Source organism: Furipterus horrens, unplaced genomic scaffold (assembly GCF_987537825.1).
Source record: "Furipterus horrens unplaced genomic scaffold, mFurHor1.1.pri manual_scaffold_2, whole genome shotgun sequence".
In the NCBI taxonomy this organism is placed as follows: Eukaryota; Metazoa; Chordata; class Mammalia; order Chiroptera; family Furipteridae; genus Furipterus; species Furipterus horrens.
Window position 1 is genome coordinate 49778383 of NW_028327172.1, and position 25038 is coordinate 49803420.

At 36.9% G+C, this 25038-nt stretch overlaps 1 protein-coding gene and 1 pseudogene across 5 annotated transcripts in view; one reads left to right on the forward strand and one right to left on the reverse strand.

Moving 5' to 3' along the window:
- Positions 1 to 25038, reverse strand: part of NARS2 (asparaginyl-tRNA synthetase 2, mitochondrial) — a 109864-nt gene that overhangs the window by 67863 nt on the left and 16963 nt on the right. The window lies entirely within an intron of this gene.
- On the forward strand, positions 1712 to 5453 carry LOC150018556 (uncharacterized; annotated as a pseudogene).

Genomic DNA, 25038 nt, shown 5'->3' on the forward strand with positions numbered 1-25038 from the left:
AAAAGCCAGTCAGCGTATGGATCTCTACGATCAATATGCTACATCATTCATTTGCCAAGACAAATGATCTCATTCCTACCAGTCTCAGCAAATACAAACGAGATAAAGAACTCAGACAGAATACAGGTAGCACCAGCAAGCTGAGAAGGTTGTCTGTACTCATATAGGGCACAACTTGATTTTCACTCTGCTTCTTTACTGCAAAGATGAGATTCATAAATAGAAATGTAGGTTTTATTTATTTATTTAAATTGGTAAATGTGCCCAGAAGCTTCAGAATTAGATAATAAAACCAATAATTAAATAAATAAGAAGGAACAGGGCTTACTTAATTATCTCTACATAATCTAAAACATTCCTTAATAGGAACTTTGAAGCATAATGTGCATAATGAAATGTGTCAACAATAAAAAGGTCTGTGTAACTCAGATTACCAATATTATCCAGATAAATGTATGATGCTACAAAATTATGCACTGGTAAAAGATCTACTCAAATTGTAAGCTAGACCAAAGGATGTTAATGTAACAGAGTATGAAAGGATGAAAATATATATGTTATAGTAAGAAATGGTAATGTTCCAGGCACAAGCAATAGCCAGCAGAGAGGATGAGCACATTTTGATGAGTATACATTCTACACTGTAACTAATCTTTAAGAAACTACCATTTGTTGAGTTGTGGTACCGTATCAAAGAACAATAGCCACAATAATCTGAAAAGGCTATTAGAATACTCCTTTTTTCCAACTACATATTTATATTAGGCTAGATTTTCTTAATATACTTCACCCAAACAACACACTGTGACAGACTGAATGCAGAGAGAAGAGACTCCAAGTGTCTTATGTTATTCAGACATTAATGAGATGTGCAAATATATAAAATACCAATTTTCTCACTAATTCTTTGGGTTTTAGAAAATATATATTATCTTTTCTAGAAATAGTTTATTTATACTAAAATATGAGTTTATTATAGTTAATTTTAAATGAAATAGTATTTAAAATTTTATGATAAATCATAAATTTATTTTATGATAAATCATCAAGCTGTATATTTTCTGTATTTTTCTTCATGTGTATTGCATGTTACAATAGAAATACAGAAAAAGGGTTAACATTAGTAGGCTTTCAGTAGTATTTTAGTTAACACTTTTAGTAGAAACATACTATTGTGTCTCGTAAGTAAATTATCAGTTTTTAAAATGCCTTAAAACCTTGCTAATTCCTGCATTAAAAACTGCCTTTTTAAGAGTTTTAACATGTTTAGAAATTGAATTTTTTTGTTTATGTCCAGTAAGATTATATTCCTTATTGCTAGTATGTTATGCTTCAAAGTCATTTAAATTTTTGTTTGTTTTGATTTCTAATATGGCAAATATCAAAATAAAACTCACATATACAAAAGCTCTTCATAAATTGTTTTTTCGTGTAAAGGGGTCTAAGGAACAGCAATACACTGTCCCCCCACAACAGGAAGCAAAATGAGTTTCTTAACATAATCAAGGACTAAACAAAGCCTTAAATAGAAGGCCTATCTGGGAAAGATGACCTGCCCATGTACTTCTACACTAACCTGTATATACATGTACATTCATTCATCCACATACTGTACTAGGCTGTGCAGACAGAGCAATGAATTAGAAAGCTTTCTTTGAGAGCTTACACTGCCTAATGGGGGACAAAGAAAATGAACATGTGAAGAAACAAGATGGCCCTGACCCACCTGGCTCAGTGGGTTGGGTATTGTCCCACAAAGTTAAAGGTCACCGGTTCAATTCCTGCTCAAGGGTCAGGGCACACGCCTGGGTCGCGGGTTTGGTCCCTGATCGGGGCATGTAGGAGAGGCAACCAATCAATGTTTATCTCCTTCTCTTTCTCCCTTCCTTCCCTTGTCTCTAAAAAAAAAAAAAAGGAAAAAAACGAAAGAAAGAAAGAAAGGAAGGAAGGAAGGAAGAAAGAAACAAGATGTTGAGAAGAATTAAGGATGTGGGGAGTGAGGAGGGGCCGCTCTTTGAAGCACTGACATGCAAGCAGAAACCTGAACGGTGAGTGTGCGTTTGTTATACTCTGTACTGGGAAGAATATTCCAGGTACAAAGAACAGCCATGAGATCAGGAGCTGGGAAGGAGGCTTCATATATTCGAGGAATAGAAGGTAGGTTACTGTACCTTGAGAAGATCAAGCATCAGAGAGTGTTAAACGATTCTGTTGGAGAGGCAGGCAGGAGTGAGATCACTGTAGTGCCTTTATAAATCATGATAAGAAATTTTGATTTTAGGAACACAGAGTAACCACTGAAGTGTTTTAAACAGGGTTGTGGCATGATATGTATTAAGATTACACTAGTGTTTGAGTAGAGAATAGGTAATAGGAGAAAAGACAGTGTCTTAAATTATAGAGGTAACATAGGAAAAATAAATGGAGGGATTGAGAATTTCTGTTTAGCTAAGTTAATAGAATTTATTGATAAATTAGATGTGGGGTTAGAAACGACAGGCTGGGGTAGCATGAATTACATTTTGTTTCCAGGTTTTTAACTGAAGCAACTGAGTAGGTAACAGTAACGTTTACAGAGATGGGAGAGAGGAGAAGTGGAAGAGGCTTTAGAGGAAAGAAATCAAGAGTTCTATTGAAGACATATGTTTGAATGTATATTGGACATCACAGGAAAAATGTCAAATAGGCAGTTGCTTCTACAAATCTGTAGCTCAGAAAGAGAAGCTGGGGCTAGAGATAAAAGTCTGTAGTTATCAATATTTTGATGGTACACAAAGCCTTGGAACTGGGTAAGATTACTAGGGGAATGATTATAGATTAGTGCTTCTCAATGGAGATGATAATGTTCCCTAGTAAACATTTTGGAAATTTGTAGAGGCATTCAGTGGGCCGGAGTCAGGGTTGTTCTGCAATATGTTCGAAGTCTTACAAAACTAAAGACTTTTCCTGCAATCTCCCAACTTTCTAATGTTCTAGAGATTTATATAGGTGATGGATATAAATTATCAACCAAACAATACAGACTGGAACTGCCTGATAAACACAGTCATTACTTTCTCTAGTTTATGTATTGAGCCTTGGTATAAGATTTTGTTTGGAAAAGACCTCTGAGCAAAAACATTTGAAAATCACAATGGATGACTTAAAATTCCCTTCTACTCTTAATATTATGATTCAACTAATGTTTCCCAGATTACATACAGTTTATTAATGCAACAGAAAATCCTGTAAAACAGAAAATTATTTTTTGCTATGTTATTCTGCTATTGGAAGACAGAAAATGCAGAGCCAAGAAAAGGGAAACCATGAACTACCAAAAATTTAAAAATGTGTGTATCCCTGTGAGTTTTTGTCATCATGGGGGTCTAAAATCATCCCTGTTTCTTTGAGGAGTTCCAAAAAAGATTAAGTAAATATTTTGAATTGCCCTCCAGTTATCTGTTCTCATAGCAGAATAGAGCTGAGTAGTTTCAAAATCTGAAGGGAATGAAATAGAAAACCCACAAAAGTCTGACTCTGCCTCCATGTAAAATATGCAGTGGGAAGAGGGTAAACAGCAGTTAGCTGTAGAGTGGAAAGGAATATGATCAACAATGGAAAATCCATTTGACTTCCATAGTTACTGAAGCACCCATATCCTAGTTTATCCCTTCACTCTTTTTCCATCTTTAACTTTGTCCCTCCACCCGCTCATTTTTCCTATTCTATTTACTCATAATTCCAGAAGGAAAAGGTGAGACCAGAATGCATGAAGATGAAACATGGCACAGACACCTCAAAGGTCTAAAATCAAAACAGCATGCCACTGCCCTGTTTACCATAATCTGCAATTTCCTTTGAAGAGCATGAAGGAAGGAGGAGTACTCACCATGGAAGCTCCACATACTCAGTGAATACCCTACTTTATTCCTTTACTCCAATTAAGGGTTTTATAGAGACTATGCCTTTTGTGATACAAATGATAAAGAATCAAAGAACTTTTGAGGGAGATGAGAACTTAATACAACGTGTGTGTGTGTCCTAAAACTTTAAAATGTTGTGTTAAACATGAAAGCAAATGTCATACCACACCAGATTTTGCCAAGACCAGTCACAGAATTCAGATTTTTCAGCTTCAAGAATAATCATTTTCCTAATATACCAGGTTGCTCCCCTGTATTTTCCTGTGCAGAAGAAACAGTGCTACAGGGCTCAAGATGCTTTTATAAAAAAGACTATCACTCTCCTAAGTATGATCATATAAAACAAAACAAACATAGGAACTAAATCTGTCATGCAGTCCCCAAAGATGTGTGGTTTGGTAGTTTTATGTTCCCCACCAAGTTGTGTCTCAAAGGGTGCTTGCGATCATGCTACAGAAATTGCCCTGGCATGCTGTCAGATGGTACCGCACAAATAAAAACCAAAGCCAAGGCAAACAGGCTCAATAAACTGCAGTCTACATTGTGGGTATGTTAGTTTTGAGATTCGCCTATTATTAACAAGCTATCTAAGTAGGCCTTTCACGGATCTAGTAATTTCTAATTAAGTCCAGTTTATGTTTCCATACTTCCTAATTGCTACAAGTATGTGTGTATCTTGGTGTGTGTACACTGAACTTCTAGTATAAAATTAATCTTTCTTAAAATAAGGATCCATTTACATTCCAGAACACCCACTAACTAGAACACCCCCTCTCAGCCCTGAGAAAGGTTTCATTTGGGCAACTATTTGATCCACAGGAAAGGAAGTTGTTAGCTCAGACTGTTTGTAAACAGTCTGCTTTCCTGCTGAGCAGTCTGAGAAAGTGAGAATGAACAAGGCAAGAGAAGAACTGAGAAAAGGGTCCTGGAGTCTGTAAGATCAGAGAGTGAGGCTGGGGCAAAACAAAAGGTGATTTTTTTTTTTTCTTTCAGGAGAGAAACAATGCAAATTGCCAAAAATCAGACTTGCTACTAAATGTGAAGTGGTCAGAAAAAAATGTAACAAACATTTTCTTCACTATAATTCATAAATTATTAATTTTGTCTTCTTAGTTGTCAGACTGGGGTCATAAAGATGGATATTATATAGTCCCAGACCATAAACTATCTTCTCACCCCATTTTCTAGCCCCTTCTGTATAAGAAGGGACATCTACTGCCAGAGCTAAGCTCCGAGAAAATGAATAATGAAACTTCATTTAAAATGGAGTTGAAAAGCCATAAAGGGAGGCTTCATTTCATCTTACATAACCAGCAGGAAGAGGGCTATTTCTTCCCTTCTTGCCTTAGCAACAACTGCCCTCTCTGCTCACTGCCAATAAGAAACTGCCAAAACTTCAAGCTCTTGTTGTCTACCAATGGACTCCTGTTCAAACAACCCTCCCCAATTTCCTCCGGAACTCAGTAAAAGATGATCTCTCATTCGAACTTGCCTATGGTTCGCCATAGCTTGCATGTCCCAAATTGCAATTCCTCTGTTATTCCCAAATAAACTCATTTGTTTCTCAGTAACCTTAGTTGTTTACTATGTAAGGGCAACAGTCCTAAAATACTTGACATAACAACTAAATGAATATCTTCTCCCACTGAGATGAAGGAAAAAGTGACAATCTTGGGAAGAGGTTGTAAAAGGAAAATGTTCAAGTAGTCACAGAAAATTTGGAATATTTTTTACCAAAATATTCCTCTTTTAGCTTTCTGATCATGAAGCATTGATTCCAAACCTTTTCTTTCCCCTTAACACCTAAAAACTTTTATTTTGTTCCTTTCTTCCTATTTTCACAAATTTCTACCAAGACCTAGTGCTTATCACTCACATGTAGATTTAATGCCAATGGTCTTTTACCTCCTTCTCTCCTATGTCTTCCTCTTCTGACCTATTTTTGCTGCTTTCATCAAGTCTTTCCCATGCTTACAATCTTCACTGGTTCTGTAGAATGTCCTCTACTTTGTCTTAACCTATCATACCTTTTAGGGCTTCCTCCCCATTACTCTTCATTGAAAACACTCAAAAATAGAGAAACATATTGATAATACCCTTCAAAGTCAACTGATCTTGTTCCCCTACTTCGCCTTAATCATTCTTACTTTGAAGTGTTTGCTTATAGTTTCTCCCCTAGAATACATGTGCGCCTGCGCCCCGCCCCCGAGAAATAATACCAATCTTTTATCACCCAATCATACACTACTTTATAATACTATTCAACTTTGTATGTACCCATCTCCTCAACTGGAATATAAGCTCCGTACTGGCAAGAACTATTTTATATTTCTTTTACTGCTCTGGAAGGATGTGGTTGCCACTGAACACAGTAGGCATTCAATTAATATTTATAAAACAAAACAAAGCATCTTGAGGCCTTACCAAATGTCCTTTGACAAAATTTAGTCCCTTATTTCCTACACCTCCTCCCAACTAAAAATCGAATCCCACCAACATTTTCTTGCATATGCTGCATGGAGCAAAGCAAGTTATTGATACTTGGAAGAGTGGGTTTGGTTGTCCTTCACTCTGGCTGAGATGTTTAAGGATAAGCTATTATAAGACATATTTACATAAGTTGAATCACTTTGATGCCATTCAAAAATTATCCAAAAAAGATCCGTATCATTTTGGGGGATCAAAGTGTCTCCCGAAGTCAACAATGCCATGGACTGCTTCTTTCAAGGATGACATCCATAAAATAAATGTCCAATTTCCAACAAAAACCCATTCCCCAAAACAAATGGCACTGGCCCTAAAGAGTATAATCTCAAAAGGCTGTAGTGTGTATAAAGTTGATATTTTCTTTTCATTTATGAGAACTTAACTAAATTCTAATGTCTGAACTAGCATCATGCAAGTTCATGTTAAATAATAAAAAAAAAAATCTGCTTTCTGTTCTAATTAACAATGGAAACAACCATTTGTAGGACAAAATAATCCCCACCATATTAGAAGTTCAAAGGTCTCTAACAGAGCTGAAATAGCTAACATTACTTATGGGAAAACACAGGCCGGGAGTAAAGATAATTTTTTAAAAATGTGCCCTGGTATTGACACACATAAACTACATTCTAAATATATCCAGGATCCAACCACATTTGAAGACTTACCACTTCAACTCTAGTCTAAACCACTATCATCTGTCCTCTTGGATTACAGCATCAGCTTTTAACTGTTTTTTCATCTTTTGTACTTACCCGCCCACCATTTACTCTCCACAGAACAGCTAGAATTACATCACTAATACATAAGTGATTTATGTTATTCATTTGCTTAGAACTTTCTGACTTTCCATTTCTCTTAAAGTTCTTACAATGGCCTGCAAAGTCCTACATTGGAGGTTCTTTGTAGGAATATTTCTGATTATCACAATCACTAGAGAGAGGTACTGGAGTTTAGTGGGTATTACCACAGTTTCAAATATCCCTTGGAATATCTGTGTTAGTGAATTATATAAATTTTGTTCTTTCAATGTACTCTGAATTTTCTAGATTGCATCCTCCATGTAAATTAAGGGAAAGCTGCACTTTGTTTGGTGTAGAACTCTATCCAGAGTTTTTCACCATTTCACAAAATCCCATCACTGTTAGCAACATTGTTCATGATATCTGAATTACCAATATAAGGCACCTGTATACACTGAAAATATTGGAGGGAACACTTTGTAAAGCATATGATTGTCTAACCACTACATTGTACACTTGGAACTAATACAAAATAATACTGAATATAACCTGTAATTGAAAAAAAAAGGTACCTGTATAAATCCTAATTTATAGCTCTCCCAGTCTGTATCTCATAAAAAGGCTATTTGTATTCTAAATTTTAATACCACAGCATTTACATAATGAAATTATATTACTTTCATCTTATGTCTCCTTTATATTACATTGAGAACATTGCATTATTTTCTTTTTTTTAAATTGAGTGCATAAAAAGCTTATATTATTTGTATTTCATTTCAGGAGAGAAGAGGGATTATTACATATATTTGTTATAAAAAGTGTTGCACCTTATAACCCTGAACATCGTGGCCCCATATAATCTGCACCTACTCCCAACCCCTTATACCTACCTATCTGCCCTCAACTCCCACCATTCTTCTCACTCACTATGCTCTATCCACACTGGCCTTCATGGTTATTTGTTGAAAACTTCAGACAGCTCAGCCACAGGGCCTTTGTACTTGCTGTGCCTTCTGACTGGAATGTTCTTCCTCCAGTTATCAACATTGCTTATTTCCTCACATCCATCCTGTTTTTGTTTGAGTACCTTCTCAGAGAGGCTGTCCCTGACCACCTAGTAAAAACTTGAGTCTCTCTCTCTCTCTCTCTCTCTCTCTCTCTGGCACTCCCTAAACTCTTATTCCTGCTTTACTTTCCTCCACAGTACTAATCACCATCTGTTCTGATTATCTATTGCTGAGTAACACATCACTCTAAAACTTAAAGGCTTAAAACAACAATCTGCTGCTATCTTTCATCATTCTGTGGGTTATTTAGGTTCAGCCGGGTGATTCGTGCTTGGGGTCTGTTACATGATAATAGACAAAAGGCCCCTGGGACTTAAGTCATCTGCAGGCTCAATTGAACTACATGTCCAAGATGACATCTTCAACAAGCCTGGTGCCTTAGCTAGGATGGCTAAAACAGCTGGGTGCTGACCAGGAATCTCTGTCTCACTACTTAGTCTTCCCACATGACTAGCTTGGGCTAGTTCAAACATGGTGGTCTTATGGTAGTCAGACTTATACTGACACTGACATTCTGTAGAAGTCACATTCCAAAAGACCAAGTCAGAAACTCTGAGATTCATGACCTAGCCAAGGAAGCTTCACTTGTACCTTGTTCTGTTAGTTACACAAATGAAGTATGGGAGGGGACAACAGAAGGATATAAATACTGGAAAGAAGAGTACACTAGTGAGCTATCTTTAGACTGTTACCACAATACCTAAAGTATTACAGATTTTACTTTAAATATTTTATTTATTGCACCTCTGTTCCTCTTGAGGAAAAAGACTTCTGTGTACTTTTTCATTACTATATTCCCAGCACATTATGCTAATTGGAAAAAAGAATTATTGCATTAGTTAAGTGATATGCATCAATAATTCACCCTATATGCTTGCTTCTCACCATGGGTCTCTTCCTCCCCCAAACGCCTACCAATTTAACTTTCTGGAAAGGGACCTGTGATGAACCTGTGATGAATCTGGATTAATTTGGAAGCAGAAAGTGAAAAACAAAGTTGGAGGCAAAAATCAAAGGCAGAAATATCAAAAGGGTCACGAACTGCTTACTTTGCCCTGTAAACATCTCTGATCACTTCAGCACCTAGTCTCGCCTTGTCAGAAAACTCTCCTAGCACTTATAAAATATGAGCCACATTTAACATTTAACAACTCTATATACTCGTAAATTATTCTGCATAATTATCCTTATAAAACCCAATTAAACAGTTATGCTGTCTACAATTTCATGTGTCAGCTGCTTTGTCTTCTGAATAAGAAACAATTTGAGAACCAACTCTTTTCAATACTAAAAAAATTTTTTAATTCAAAATTCTCAACATATTATGCAATACAAATCTGTGCATACTAGTATAATGGAAAGAAAAGCGAACTAGCCAGTGAATTCCCCTAGTTGGCAGAGACAAAGCAACCATGAATATGGGGTGAAAAGGATGTTGGTCATGATCACCTAGCTTTCTAAGCTTGTGTCTACATTTGATGTCCTATGTTTACGAGTTTCTCCAGTAGCGTAGCTTTCAATATTGACTATATATAAAAGCGCTTGGTAAGCTTAAAAATCCCTCATGCCAGACAGCATCCCAGACCAATTAATCTGAATTTCTGGGGGCAGAGCCCAGGCATTCATACTTTTGAATGTTCCTTGGTGAATTCAATATGCAGTCAAGACTCAGAATCATTGCCTTAAATTCTCCCTTCTCTTTTACCCCATTAGGTCTCTTCTAAACTAGTAGTGGGGGAAAAAATGAAATGAGAAAAATGCTTAATTTATTCAAGAAAGGCAATAAAAGAGGGAATATTTTTTAAAAAACAGAAAAGATAAAAGGCACAAAATAAGATGGTTAAAAAAATCTTACACCAAGGTTGTGGGTTCAATTCCCAGTCAGATCACACACAAGATTCAACCAATGAATGCATAAATAAGTGGAACAACAAATGGATTTCTCTCTCTCAAGTCAATAAATTAAACACATTTTAAAAAAATCAAAATGCGTAAGTAGTCACAATAAACATTAGCAGACTAGATTAAATAGTAAAAATGGCAAAGACTAAGTGATTAAATTTTTTAGAAACACGAGCTCTACTACACTGTTTCCAAGATACATACTTAAAATGTAAGACAAAAATAAAGGTTGAGAGCAAAAAAAAAAAAAAAGTCTAACAAGTATCATCAAAACCAAGTTGGTATAGTTAAATTAATAGCAAACAAAATAGATCATAAGGCCAAAAGCTGTGCTTGAAAAAAATGACACTATAAAATTAAAGGTTGATTTGACAAGAAGGGATTCTAAAGTTGTATATATCTAATAACATGACCTGAAAAATATATAAAGCAAAAACCATGAGAAAAATTGAAAAATATACCAGAGAATTTAAACATACCAGTAAATGGCAGATAAAGAAGACTAAATGTCAGGAAGCATACTACAGATCTGCACATACAATTAATAATCTTATTCTAATACATATTGAATACTGTACCCAATAACTGAAAAATACACTCTTTCCAAAGATAATTTATAGTATCACAAAAATAAACAGTACCTAGGAATAAATGTAACAAAGGTATTCATGATCTTTTTGAAGAAAATTATTAAATCCATTGAAAAATATTTTAAAACTCCTGAATATATGGAATGATATACCAAGTCCAAAGACAGAAAGACTCAATACCATAAAGATAACAATTTTTCCAAAATAATCTACAAAATCAATGTTATTCCAAATAAAGACCAAATAGGGTTTTTCAAAGCTTGTCAAGGCAATTCATAAGTTTACATGGAAAAGAAAAGGGTCAAGAACAGTCACAAAACTCTTAAAATTAGGCCAAAGGTTTACCTTACTACATATTAAGACTTACCAAAGAGCTATAGCAATTCAGAGAATGAGGTGCTGGCACAAGGATATTCTGATAAACCAGTGGAACAGAATGCACAGACGTAGAGATAATGTGTATGTAAACTTGATATATGACAAAGCTGGTAATTGTGATTACAGGAAGAGAAATGAACTATTCAGTAAATTGTACTGAAATAATTAATTATACATTTTGGAAAAAAAACTGGACTCTTACATCATACTCAAAACTCAGCTCCAGATAGATAAAGAACATGTAAGTGTAACGCATAAACTATAAAACTTTTAGGAGATAATATAGGAAGAATTCTTAAACAAGATAGAAAAGCACAAAGCATAAAGAAAAAGACTAAAACTTGACTACATTAAAATTAAGAACTCTGTTTATAAAAAGGCAGTACAAAGAGAAAAGGCAAGCCACAAACTGAGAGAAAACATCAGCAACAGGCTACTCAACAAAGGATTAGGGACTTCCGGCCAAGATGAAGGTGTAAATACACACGCTGCATCTCCTCACAAATAAGAAATTTACAACCACTTCAAAACTAAAAAAAATCCAGAAAACTGAAACTACAGGGAAGTTCAGCAAAGAAATAAAGAAGAAATAATCGGCCAGAAAGGTAGGAGAGGCGGAGCTGGGACAGAGAGAAAGAGGAGCGGAGCAGTGGCTTTTGGGGCAGTGCTTGGCAGGCAGCGGTGGCTGTACCTAGGGTGGAAAACACAGTCATACAGTTTAAACCCGAGAAGCGATCCCAGCCCCAAACCAGACCACATAGCTTGTGGTTCCGGCACCAAGGAAAATAGAGCCACATTACTTCTGACAATGGAAGCCAGTGGGGGCTGGGGCGGAGGAAGAAGCTACTAGTCTAGAAAATGAGGCAGCTTGCTTAGTATGGGAAGGCAAGAAGTGCCTGGAAAACCGGCGGCAACCAGCACTTTTCCCTCTCAGACCCCTCCCCCACATACAGTGCCAAAACATGGTGAAATGGTCGCCAGCCCTTATGAATACCTAAGGCTCCACCCCTTATAACGTAAGAGGTGCAACAGCCCCACCCAAATCACAAAGGCAAACACAGAAAACTGTCATGATGAAGAGACAGGGAAGTACGGCCCAGAAGGGGGGCAGATCAAGGTCCCAGTGACACAACTAAGCAACGAACAGACAGTGCACCTAAAGGATGATGAGATAGAGAGCTTAACAGATGCACAATTTTAAGGCATTGGTGATAAAGATGCTCACAGACTTGACAGCAAAGGTTAAACAGGACGGGGAAAGAATGAAGGCTATCCTGACTGAAATGAAGGAAAACCCATATAAAAGAAGTGGTGAAGGAAAGGAAACCAGGGTTCAAATCAACAAATTGGAACATAAGGAAGAAATAAACAGTCAACCAATACAGAAGGAGACAAGAAAAAAAGGTGAGGAGACGCTTAGAAACCTCTGGGAAAGCTATAAATGTGCCAACATTCGAATCACCGGGTTGCCAGAAGGTGAAGAGGGAGAGCAAGAAATTGAAAAATTATGCAAAAAATATAATGAAGGAAAACTTCCCTAATCTGGGGAAGGAAATGGACATATGGGTCCAGGAAGCACAGAGAGTCCCAAACAAACTAGACCCAGGGAGGACAGACCACACCAAGACACATCATTATCAAAATGCCGAAGGTTATGGATAAAGAGAAAATCTTAAAGGCAGCAAGAGACAGAGGATAGTTACCTACAAAGGGTTACCTATAAGACTGTCAGCTGATTTCTCAAAAGAAACTTTGCAGGCAAGAAGGGACTGTCAGGAAATATTCAAAGTGATGAAAAGCCAGGACCTATAACCAAGATTACTCTATCCAGCAAAGCTATCATTCAGAATGGAAAGGCAGAGAAAGTGCTTCCCAGGTAAAGCTAAAGGAGTTTATCATCATCAAGCCCTTATTATATGAAATATTAAAGGGATTTAAGAAAAAGAAGATCAAAACTATGAACATTAAAATGACAACGAACTCACAACTATCAACAACAGAAGACAGGGAATGGAAACAAAGGCAAACTAGGCAGACAACCAGAGCGGGAACAGAATCATAGGTGTGGGGAGCATGTGGGGGGAGGTCAGCTGGGAGGGGGAAGCCGGGAGTGGGAGGGAAGTGTTGCAGGAATTAAGAAGCATAGCAGGAAGGTGCGGAATGGACGGGGGGATGTTGAGAAGAGCTTATATGCACGATCCATGGACATGGGCTAAGGGCGGGGGGGGGCAGGACTACTGGAGGAAGGGAGATTGCTGGGTGGAGGGCAGCAAAGGGAAAAGAAATTGGGACAACTGTAACAGCATAGTCAATAAAACATATAAAAAAAGGAGTAATATTTTCCAGATAGAAAAACACTAATATATAAAGATAACAAAATAGAAAATATTATAAAAGAGAAAATTAGTGGCCAATAACCATAAGAAAATATTCCCAATCAATAGTTATCAGAGGAAAGCAAATTAAAATCACATCAAGATCCCATTTTATATCCACGATATTGACCAAAATATAAGACTGAAAATATCAGGTGTTGACAAGGATGTAGGACAGCACACCCTGCTGATAAGAGTTTAAACTTATTCTTTCCATTCTGTAGAAATTTGGACTTCTCTAGCAAAGCTGAGGTTATGAACATGCATTTTCACTACTCTGAATATATCCCTGAAGACACATTCGAATCACCTGGAGAGTCTCAAATATACTAATGCGAGTCTTGTTTCCCAGAGATTTTTATTTAATTGGAATATAATACTGAAAGAAAAAAGGTCATCACAGAAGAATAGTATAATTCCACTCGAATAAGTTGTAAACCATGCAAACAACATTTTGCCTAGAGGTTCATCCATGTGGTAACACTTTTTTAAACATGGAAATAATAAACACAAAATCAGCACAGATGGAGGGGGCACAAAGTGGGGAATCAAAGGTGCTAATAATCATTTTCAGTTTAGCAGTTTTATAGGTACATGCCTTATACTGTCTATATAATTTATATTATTTAATATCTATATGATGCTTATAGAAGTAAGTATTACTAATAGTTTACACAAAAAAAGAAGAGTATTCCTATTAGTGAATGTTATTCTCCTCCCCTAAGGAAAGAAAGGTTGTCTTAAGAGGAGTGGCTAAAAGAAATTGCAAGGATGCTTTACTTGAGTGTGGTGTTCATTCTTAACAGTTGTCTGTGACCTAATAAGCAGTTTTCTTTGCTCTGGCTGGGTTGCTCAGTTGATCGGAGCATAATCCTGTATAACAAAAGGGTGAGGGTTTGATTCCCAGTCAGGAACTGAGAACTTTAGTCAAAGTGTTGGTATCTTCTCTCAAAAGCCAACTTCAGGAGTCAGTGTGGTGTGTACAAACAGCATTTACTGTATACCCAAACAGATCTCATTTAAACTACAACTACAACTGTCTCCTTCTGTGCAACTTCTAATCAGTTTTTCTATTGGAGCCTAGTTTTCATTTTATTCAACAAATATTTATAGAGCTCCTATCATGTGCCAGGTATTATACAACAATGTATAAGAAACAATGTTTCTGCCTTCCTGAAGGCAAACTAATTGCTACTTCAAAGGTTCCTGAAAAGTTTACATAATATATCAAGGAACCTGACATGGTGCCTGAAATGTAGTTGGTATTCAATAAATATTGAGTATAGTTATTTCTCTTCCTTTCTCTGCTTGAATTACTTAAAGCTAGTAAGATGGGTTATTCATTTTAGAAACACTGTCTAGTGGTCTAACACATTTAAAAACATAAGAGAAATAACATATATGACAGTAAAGTATCATACAGATATTAGTTGACCTAACATACTTTGCAAATGTTAGATGTTGTCATTAGTCTGATCTATCCTCAGGTTAAAATGCTAGCATCTCGATAAAATTAAAACTTTTAAAATTATGAACCCAAACATAATTGGGTTTAGATTACACAGGACTTTAAAAAATATTCTTCCTGATTTGGCTTAAAATGTATCTGTGTAATAACTGTAATTTGCTTTAATATGGCTAGCTTTCAAATTCACATTTTTTTTCAGTGTGTGATCCTATTTACAAAACATTTTAATTAATTAATTTTATTTTATTTTAATCCTCACCCAAGGATATATTCTACAGAGAGAGGAGGGGAGAGAGGGGGAGAGAGGAAGAGAGAGAGAAAAACATTGATGTGAGAGAAACATCAATTGGTTGCCTCATGCAAGGATCCTGATCAGTGATGGAACTGGCAACCTAGATATGTGCCCTGACTGGGAATCAAACCTGCGACCTTTTGGTTCACTGGATGACACTCCAACTAAGACATACCAGCCAGGGCAACATTTTTATTTATTTTTCTAATTAAATTTATTGCAGTGATATTAGTTAATAAGATCATATTGGTTTCATGTGTACATTTATATGATATATGAACTGTATATGGCATTGTATGCCCACCAAAGTCAAATCATCTTCCATCACCATAGATTTGGCCCCCTTTACTGCCTTCCACCCTCTTCCCTCTGTTAACCACCATACTACTGTCTGTGTCTATGAGTTTCAGTTTTATACCTCACCTATGAGTGAAATCATATGGTTCTTAGTTTTTTCTGACTTATTTTGCTTAGCATAACATTCTCAAGGTCCATCATGTTGTTTCAAGTGGCAATATTTCATTTTTTCTTATGGCTGAGTGGTATTCTATAGTGTGTATGTACCACATCTCCTTTTTAAATTATATTTTATTGACTATACTGTTACAGTTGTCCCACTTTTCCCCTTTGCACCCCTCCACCCAGTGTCCCTCACCTCAGGCCATCCCCACACCACTGTCCATGTCCATGAGTCATGTATATATGTTCTTTGGCTACTTTATTTCCTGTGCTGAACTTGACATCCCCATAACTATCCTGTAACTACCAATTTGTACTTCTTAATCCCTTCACCTTTTTCACCCATGCCTCTGACCCACTTCTTATCTGGCAATCATCACAACATTCTCTGTATCTGATTCTGTTTCTGTTCTGCTTGTTTGTTCATTTTATTGTTTAGATTCAATTGTTGATATATGTTTATTGCCATTTTATTGAACATTTTTTATTTTCTTATTCTTAAAGAAGATCCATTAACATTTCATAGAATATTGGTTTGATGGTCATAAAATCTTTTAGATTTTTTTATTGTCTGGGAAGCTCTGTCCTTCGATACTAAATGATAGCTGTGCTGAGTAGAATAATCTAGGTTCTATGTCCTTGCTTTTCAACACTTTGAGTATTTCATGCCACTCCCTTCGAGCCTGCAAAGTTTCTTTTGAGAAATCAGCTGACAGTCTATGGGAACTCCCCTGTAGGTAACTAAGTGCTTTTCTCTTGCTGCTCTTAAGATTTCTCTTTATCTTTTTTTAAAGTATATTTTATTGATTATGCTGTTACAGTTGTCCCAATATTACCCTTTTGTCCCCCTTCACCTGGTACCCCCCATTCCCTCTAGCAGTCACCCTCCTTAGTTCATGTCCATGGGTCATGCATGTAAGCTCTTTGGCTTCTCCCTTTCCTATACTTCCCCTAACAATTATGCTTCTTGATCCCTGCACCATTTCCCCCATTCTCCCCCTTCCTCCTCCCAATTGATAATCCTCCAAATGATCTCCATATATATGATTATGTTCCTGTTCTGGTTGTTTGCTTAGTTTGTTTTTGGATTTGTTTTTATTTTTTAGATTCAGTAGATAGTTGAGTTTGTTGTCATTTTAATGTTCATAGTTTTGACCTTCTTTTTCTCAAGTTAGTCCCTTTAACATTTCATGTAATAATGGCTTGGTAATGATAAGTTCCTTTAGCTTTACCTTGTTTGGGAAGCAATTAACCTGCTTTTCCATTCTAAATGATAGCTTTGATGGATAAAGTAATCTAGGATGTAGGTCCTTGCTTTTCATCACTCTGTACACTTCTTGCCGGTCCCTTCTTGCCTGCAAAGTTTCTTTTAAGAAATCAGCGGACAGTCTTATGGAAACTCCTTTGTAGGTAACTCTCTGCTTTTCTCTTGCTGCTTTTAAGATTCTCTCTTTATCTTTAAGCTTTGGCGTTTTAATTATGATGTGTCTTGTTGTCGTCCTCTTTGGATCCATCTTGTTTGGGGCTCTCTGGGCTTCCTGGACTTGTATGTCTATTTCCTTCACCAAATTAGAGAAGTTTTCTTTCATTATTGTTTCAAATAAGCTTTCAATTTCTTGCTCTTCCTCTTCTCCTCTGGCACCCCTATGATTCAGATGTTGGTACATTTAAACTTGTCCCACAGGTTCCTAACCCTCTCATTCTTTTGCATTCTTGTTTCTTCTTGCTGTTCCAGGTGAATGGTTATTTCTTCCTTCTGTTCTAAATCATTGATTTGAATCCTGGCTTCCTTCCCAACACTGTTGACTTCCTGTATAATTTTCTTTATTTCACTTTGTATAATCTTCACTTTTCCTTTATTTTGTGGCTGTACTTAATCATTTCTCTGAGCATCCTGATCACCAGTGTTTTGAACTGTGCATCCGATAGGTTGGCTATCACTGTTTCATTTAGTTCTTTTTTCTGGGGTTTTGTTCTGTTCTTTCATTTGGGCCATATTTCTCTGCCTCAATTTGGCAGTCTCCCTATGTCTGTTTCTGCGTATTAGGTAGAACTGCTTTTACTTCCTGTCTTAGTAGCATGGCCTATGTCACAAAGGCACCTGTAAGCTGTGTGGGGCAGAGCAGAGCTACCCACTTCATCACTTTGTGGCTCTGTTTGTGATGGGGGGCTCAGAGAGAGACAATGCCACAGCCTGGCTTCTGACAATTTGTCTGGCTCTTGCCCTGTTTCCAGTCACTTCACCCACTTCTTATATGCAATTGGTGGCCTTTCAGTTGCTGCCCTGGAGTTTGCATGCATTCTAAGACCATGTGGGCCCTTTAAGTGACAAAAATCTAGCAGTTTCTTCTGCTGCCCTCTGCAGACCCTTTAAGCAGCAAAAGTCCGGCAGTTTCTGCCACCGCCCCAACATTCACTGGTTTTTACAGCCAGAGGTAATGGGGGTTTTACCTCCCCAGTGCTTGAATCCTGGGCTGTGTGATCTGGCTTGGGGTTGGGATCGCTGGCTCCCAGTTTATCCCTCCCAATTTTTACCAGGCACACGTGAATGTAGTACCGTCTGTTCTGCCACCACCACTGCATGTGTGAGCCACACTACCTCTCCACCCCATCTCCATGATCCCACCTCTCCTACCCATCTGGATGAATGCTGCTTCTTTAAATCCTTTGTTGTCAGACTTCCATACAGCTCAATTTTCTGATGGTTCTGGTTGTTATTTGATTTTGAGATCTGGTTGTAGTTCTTTCTATGGTTGTGCAAAGAGGCAAAGCATGTCTACCTATGCCTCCTGAAATTCTCTCTTTAACTATTGGCATTTTAATTATGATGTGGCTTGGTGTGGGTCTGTTCAGATTTATCTTATTTGGGACTCTGTGCTTCCTGGACATATATGTTTATTTCCTTCACCAAGTTAGGGAAGTTTTCTGTCATTATTTTTCTAATAGGTTTCCAATTTCTTGCTCTCTCTTTTCTCCTTCCAGCACCCCATGATGCTAATGTTGGTATGCATGAAGTTGTCCCAGAGGCTGTTTACACTATCCTCATTTTTTTTTGGATTCTTTTTTCTTCTTGCTGCTCTGATTGGTTGTTTTTTGCTTTCTTATTTCCGTATCATTTATTTGTTACCCCAGTCCTGGCACTAGCAGCAGCCAGCCTTGGTTCACAGGTTGGCCTTGCCTGGGCAACTCCAAACCCAGCACAAATAGCAGCCATCTGCAGATTGTTTTGTAGCTTATGCCAGATGGTCCCAGACAGAACACAGGTGGTGGATGACCTTTGACATGCCAACAGCAATCAAGACTCAACTATAACAGGAGGATATACACAGTCCACACAGTAGGTGCACCTTGAGTATTCAGCTTGGGAGATAGGGGAGGCTGTGCTACTGGACCCTACAGGACACATGCTACATAAGACCACTCTGCCAAGCCTGGGAGACATAACAGCTCTACCTAATACACAGAAACAAACACAGGGAGGCTGCCAAAATGAGGAAATAAAGAAACATGGCCCAAATGAAAGACCAGAACAAAACTATAGTAAAAAAACTAAACAAAATGGAGACAAGGAATCTACTAGATGCAGAGTTCAAACAATAGTTATAAGGATGCTCAATGAACTTAGAACCTCAACAGCAGAAAAAAGATCCAGTCAGAAACAAAAGATACACTAATTGAAATAAAGAGCAATTTATAGGGAATCAACAGTAGAGTAGATGAAGCCAAGAACAACATCTTCTTTATCCAATCCTCTATTGAAGGACACTGGTTGTCTCCATGTCATTAGCTATTAGAGAAATACAAATCAAATTCACATTATTTTGGTGGCTTTTATTATTGTAGAATTTTGTTTTTCCCATTTAAAAATATCTTGCAAATTCATGTTGCTGAGAGGCAAAACAGAAATAACTTCATATGTCAAATAGCATTAGCACAGTACTTTTCACTCAAAAAAGAAGAATTACAAATATTTACAGGATGAATCAAATAGTACAATTTTAGTCTAGTGTGTGTCTGATGGGGATCAGATCACCTTAAGAATGAACTCCATTTGGTGGATATCAGAGTATGGAAGAAATAGCTCAGTGTTCTGAATAGGAAGCAGCAGCAGGCTGTATCAGTTCAGAATCTTAGGGAATTGTTATTTTTTTACAGAAGAAGTGGCAAAAAACACATATGAGTGACAGCACATCAGCTTTCCGGTCAGTTCTCTTCTCAGTGCCCATGAAAACAGATTTATTTCTCTTAATATAGTGTGGCACTTTCTTTTGTAATTAAAAAAATATTAAAATTAAAATTAAAATTGGAAAAAAGTTTAAAATTTGGTAACACATTCTCAAAGCTAATTCACAAGAAATATCACTCAAACATATTGCTGACAGAAATAAAAGTTCCTAGAGAGGAATAGATAAGAGTGACTTCCCATGGGTATCAGGGAGTCATGGATGAAAGGAAAATTGAACTTTATAACTTCTGACTTGTGTATATTTTATACATATTATCTTTTTTTAAAAGTAACACATGCATACGACTAAAAATCAAAAAAATACCGAACAGCAGACACTATGTCCAGGGGTAAACATTAGTGTGAATCTATCTTCCTAGATATGCCCTAGGCATTTGTCACATGCAGAAACTGCACATTAGTAGCAACAGAGATCCTCGCAGAAAATGACTAGTCTTAAGGTTAAAAGTTCTGCAAGTTAAAAGAGCACACAGAAAATAATAATCAACAGGTACCCAAATGTCCCATCTGTGTCAGATAGCATGGAGGACACAGTTCTTCCCTGTAAGGAGCTTCTAATCTAGATGAGGAAACAAAACTGATGTCAAAGACCATTAAAGAACTGAGTATTAAAACAGGCTACAATGGAATACTACATAGCAGTAAAAAAGAAGGAACTCTTACCTTTTGCAATAGCATGGATGGACCTAGAGACTATTATACTAAGTGAAATAAGCCATTCAGAAAAAGACAAATATCCTATGATCTTACTTATATGTGGAACCTAATAAACAAAATAAACTAATGAGTAAAATAGTATCAGAGGCATGGACACATGGAACAGACTACAGCTGTAACAGGGGTGGGGGACTAGTTGAAAGAAGGCTAAGGGATTAGCCAGACAACATATATACATGGCCACAATGGTGTGGGGATTGGCTGAGGAAGTGGGGGACAGGGCAGGGTAGAGGAGAGCAAAGGGGAAAAAATTGGGTCAACTATAATAGCATAAACAATAAAATATAAATTAAAAAAATAAAACAGGCTACAGCAACTGAGCACAAGTAGAATAGGAGCTAGAAGGAGGAAGATAATAATGTTATCTGAAAAAAAATTATCTTGATAAGAAGTTTGACCTGGGTTAGCCCTTGTACCATCTAAAAGGTTTAAAAGAAAGAGGTAAGAGTATTAACAAGTGAAAACATTCAGCAGAACCAAAATGATGTGTGCCATTAATAATCTCATCAAAAGAATTTACAAGCATTAAAATTTCAGGTCCAATAACTTCTTGTTACCATTTCTAGAATGCACAACAGTTTGGAAAAGAGAAACTTTTGGTGCTTACATTAGCCTGCTCCTGCATATTACATTTTACTTATTTTTGAATAGTAATTTTAAGTTTTCATATATGTTATTTCAGTTAATTCTTCTTACAACCTATTAGCATAGTGTTAGTCACATTTTTCAAGTCAGGAAATTGAGGATTGTAGAGGTAAATAGAGTCCAAAAGTGACTAGCCTTTTTACCCTAACCTTATCCCAATGTCCATCAATAAATGAACAAAATGTGGTATATCCATACAATGGAATATTGTTCAGTAAGAAAAATGAAATTCTGATACATGCTACAACAGAAGCCAGCCATGAAAGCCACATACTGTATTATTACATTTATATGAAATACCTAGATAGAGAAGTCCAGAGACAAAGAATAGATTAGAGGTTACATGGGGCTGGGGTGAGGAGAATGGAGAGTTTCTGCTATGGAATTTCTGTTAGGGTGATGAAAAGGTTTTGGAAATAGTGGTGATGGTTACAGAACATTGTTAATATAATTAATGGTATTGAATTGTATACTTAAAAATGGTTAAAACAGTAAATTTTATGATATGCACACACACACATGCATATATACATATATAACCAAAATAATTTAAAAAGTACACCAACCTAATGCCAAACTTCAGAATACAGTATGAGAGTCAGTATGAGACTTTCAGTATGAAATTTTCCACAGTATGAGATTTTCCACAGTATGAGATTCAGATATAAAATTACACATGTCTCCTTAGGTTCCACTTAATAGGCTTACACTTTTCAGTTCCTTCTTCATTTTAAAAAGTACTTAAGTTGTATGAATTCTACAGTTGAGTAGTGTTTCTATTGTATAAAGTATTACTCTTAGATTTTCTCAGTCTGATTTAATTTCATAATGTGTAACCATTTATATATTATACTTTGGCACAGAAGAACTAGTAATTAAAAGCTTAATGTGAATCACACATTTACATATAAATTGTAAAAATTCTAAAGCAAAAGGCAAAAAGAAAACCCCCAATAAGATACCACTTCACACAGGCTGGTATGCCTATAATAAAAATAAAAGGGCAATAATACACGTTGGCAATGATGTGGAGAAATCGGAAGACTCATGCATGCTGATGGGAATGTAAAATGGTGCAGCCATTTTGGAAAGTGGTTTAGCCATGTCTCAAAACAGAGTTACTATATGACCCAGCAATTTCACCCAAGAGAAATGAGATCATATACTCATCCAAATGTTTTCACAAAGGTTCATTGTAGCATTATTCATTATAGCCAAAAGGTGGAAACAATCCAAATAGCCATCAACTGCTAAATGAATAAACAAATGTTGTATATCGATACAACAGAATACTAGTCAAATATAAAAAGTAATGAAGTACTGATATATGCTACAATATGGATGAAACTCAAAAATTTTGTGCTAAATGAAAGAATCCAGACACAAAAGACCACAACAAAAGACCACATGTTGTATGATTCCATTTATATAAAATGCTCCAGAAGAGGCAAATCTATAGAGTAGTTTTAGGTTACCTACAGGAAAGGGAAGGGACTGATAATGGGTACCAGGTTTCATTTGCGGGTGATGAAAATGTTCTAAAATTAGATTGTGATGATGGTTGCACAACCCTATGAATATAATAAAAACCATGTAACTGTATACCTGAGTGAATTTTATGGTATGTAGATTTTAAAAAATCTGCTCCATTTCCTCATTCCTATAGCTATTCACCAATATGCCTTTTAGTCTGTTCATCCAGATTCCAATGAAAACCCGGTGCTATTTCAAACACTTGACTCTGCTCACATTGCTCCCTACCTGGAATATCTTCCCTGGGGCAGAGGAAAGTCACATATTCATTTTGAAGATTTTTCTAATCAAGTCAATCCTCATTGACCTAATCTTCCTCCAGATTCTAAACCACTTACAACTGGTAACACTGTAACCTCAAATATATACAAAAGGCAGTTTCACCTGTTTCCTATCAATGTCTAGTTTTTGCCACAATCTCTAATTCTTCCTTTAGTCTCCTTTATCTTCTCAGAGACAAAATAGTTACTCTTGTATTGTAAAGATCAAACATAATTATGTGGACTCAGTTAGGGCCTTAAGACAAAGAGGAAAAAGTGTACAGTCCAGGAATATTGTAACATAAGTAACATCACGAGTGAATGAAAAGCATGCTCTGGTCTCTGTCAACTCCTGTAAACTCACCAGCTTTACAAGCCAGAACCTTAACTCATCTCTATAACCCACATAACAATTAGCACAGCATCTTGAACACAGATGATACCAAATGTCAGCTGAATAACAAATCAATGGCCTGAATGCAACTTCCTACATATGTATTCAGTAGTCCCCAAACCTTAATATCCAAAGTCTTAAAGCAGGAAATGGAAATGAGAAAAAAGAAAACTATGAGACATGCATTCACTTTTCAACAGTATTTCAGAAGTGCATGTTTTTACTGTTATTTCAAGGCAGCCTCTTACTGCTGCCCTCAAACCTGACACTTCATTGTTGTAAGAGCAAAAAAGAGTACTATTAAGAGAAGCAACAATTTAAATACAAAATGCTTCCTTCTAACAGTGGGGTGCCATGATTCAAATTCCTATGACTCTACATGCAGTGAGGAGGAAATTAACACAATAAAGCTTGGAAGGACAGAGGTGTGTGAGGTAGAAATAAGAAGCAGCACTTCTTTCAAAGGATAGAGGGTTGGCAGGGGCAGAACACAAGTCTTAGAGGAGAACTTCTGAAAGCAACAAAGGCTGCAGGTCACAGCAAAAAGCTACAATTGCTGAAACCTGATACAGACCTTGACTGCAGGAGTCTGGGATCAATGAAGTCAAGAGCATCTCTTCAGGTACTCTGAACAGGGAAGTCTAATTCCACTATAAAATTACTTAACCTGGCCCCGAAATACTATGAACATAGAACATTTGTTTAGCTTAGAAACACATATATACTTTTCCCCTTCCTATGTATTTATACTCATCTGGTAACTTGCCTTGTGTTGTTTAGAGACCAAAATATGTACACATACTGTAATCAATCGGTCTTGCTTATGGTGTTTCCCTCCTAGCAAAGCAGTTATCTCCAAATTTATCATTTTTTAAAAGTTAGTTACAGAGTTTTTTTACTGTTTAATTTGGGTCTCTTTAATAATTCCTTTTGTTTGTAAAAATGCCTTTAAATTATAATTTCCTTCTTTGTCACTTACGTTTTAATGTTTAGTGGTTTAGGGATTATGAAATGTATTTAAGATAGATGATTCTTTTTCACTTCAATATTGAGAAGACCCGTAAGGTGCAAACAGATTATAAACAACACAACTACCGAGAAAAAAATGTATATTTATAAATTATATACACTCGTTCCATGCATGGACTCAGAAACTCACTGGCTCTGGGCTCCAGTGCAGGGGCAGCAGCTCGAAAAGAGCCACGGAAATATGGAAGAAAACTGAACTGACTAGCTTCAGGGTAAAGGCTGGAGGGACAAGGGACAGGGTAGCTCCTTCGGGGGACAAAAGAGCTGGCAGCCACCACTGATTCTTTACTGAGAACTCTCCCCAACCCAGCTGGCAGGTGAAGGCAGGTGCTAAACCTGAGCCCTCCATCAACCTTGCTAGCGCCTTTTACCCTGCCCTGGTCCATCCCACCCAGTTAGTGCTCTGGGCCCAAGTCACTTCCAGTCCTTTTCCACACAAGCCTACTCTGGCTCACTGCGGACTATCCTAAAATCTCTCAAATGTCTACAAACCCTAAACAAGCAGTGTCTGGCCTCAGCATGCCCTGTACCTCTTGCTAAGTGTCCCCAAG